Genomic DNA, 1,179 nt, shown 5'->3' with positions numbered 1-1,179 from the left:
TAAACAGGACCAGTAAATTTCCAGCCTGCTAGTTAACTAGACTCTCTTTTCAGTTATACATAGAGATAAATGCAATAGATCTAATCTGTCAGACCAAATAAAGTAATATTTATCTCATTTTCTTAAACATGTTAAATTTAAGACATTAGATCATACAACAATTAGCATTGGCTACCACCAACATGCTAAAACAACAAAACAACATTGTGTCCACTACTCACCAATTCCATTAACAGTAGASMGTWTGGCAGCTTCAGGGCTCCAAACTCACTGGATCTTTTYAGATCTACATGATTTTTATATTGTAAGGTTAAAAAAAGTGMATAACAAACAAAGAGGTAACYGATTGTTTGGAAACACCAACCTGTAGCTCCTTTGTCTCCAGCTCTCCCCCTCACACCTGACTGGGGAAAGCTGGAGCAAGCCTAAATAATTACATCAGGTGTGTCAATTGGCTGCATGYACTGTGTGACTGACTGTCACTCTTAACCAATGGGGCAGCAAGGCGGGACTAAGGGCAGTTTTTTCACCCCGGGTTACACATGGAGACAAAGTGTAGAAAAACTAAGGGGTGGGAGTCAGTACTTTGTATTTGGTAATATGCAAACACAAACTTTAAAGTGCCATGAAGGAATGCTCATGTCCTCATTTTCTTCTGTATTTCTCTTATAATTAWGAGATTTATCTGAATTCTAAAAATATATCATCTAGCTCTTAAACAAAGGAAATGCCCACATCTTAAGCTAAGTGGTTGTCTGATGGGAAAACGTTTATAGTCTAATCTAGCCAGATGTCCTATTTGGAAAGGATCAAAATCATTCCTCCCATTTACCAACACATCCATTTATTTCTGACTTTTTTGTGCCATAACCGCATTTTACAGTATGTTCACCACCTTGCTTTTTTCTTGTCTTTGCATTTAACTTATTCGTCTGACCTTTCAGCACAAATKTTAAGAGATGGATCTAAATATACATATTATAGGATCTGCTTTGCTGAGAGGACAGCTCTTTTTAAGACTCCTCTTCTTTGTGTCTGCAGTCTTTCTTCCAATGGTTACCTGGTATTTTAATTTGAAGGATASCCAATGAGACTGTGATTTATAATAGATTTGAACCTATGAACCAGTCATTCCACAGGAAACAGACTACAAATGGAAGCAATTAAAAACAACGGCCA

The 1,179-nt window shown here is 37.0% G+C and overlaps 1 protein-coding gene across 4 annotated transcripts in view; it reads right to left on the bottom strand.

Moving 5' to 3' along the window:
* adarb1b (adenosine deaminase RNA specific B1b) overlaps positions 1 to 1,179 on the bottom strand; it is a 138,363-nt gene that overhangs the window by 28,981 nt on the left and 108,203 nt on the right. Inside the window, exon 1 of one of the 4 annotated variants that reach the window (XM_008402293.2) lies at positions 222 to 243. The exons of the other annotated variants lie outside the window; for them this stretch is intronic. The gene's annotated coding sequence lies outside the window, so the exon portion shown is untranslated. Of the gene's footprint in view, positions 1 to 221; positions 244 to 1,179 lie in introns of those variants that run through there. 4 annotated transcript variants of the gene reach the window in all.

The sequence above is a fragment of the Poecilia reticulata genome, linkage group LG2, assembly GCF_000633615.1.
Source record: "Poecilia reticulata strain Guanapo linkage group LG2, Guppy_female_1.0+MT, whole genome shotgun sequence".
In the NCBI taxonomy this organism is placed as follows: Eukaryota; Metazoa; Chordata; class Actinopteri; order Cyprinodontiformes; family Poeciliidae; genus Poecilia; species Poecilia reticulata.
This window is presented reverse-complemented; position numbering and strand designations above follow the sequence as displayed.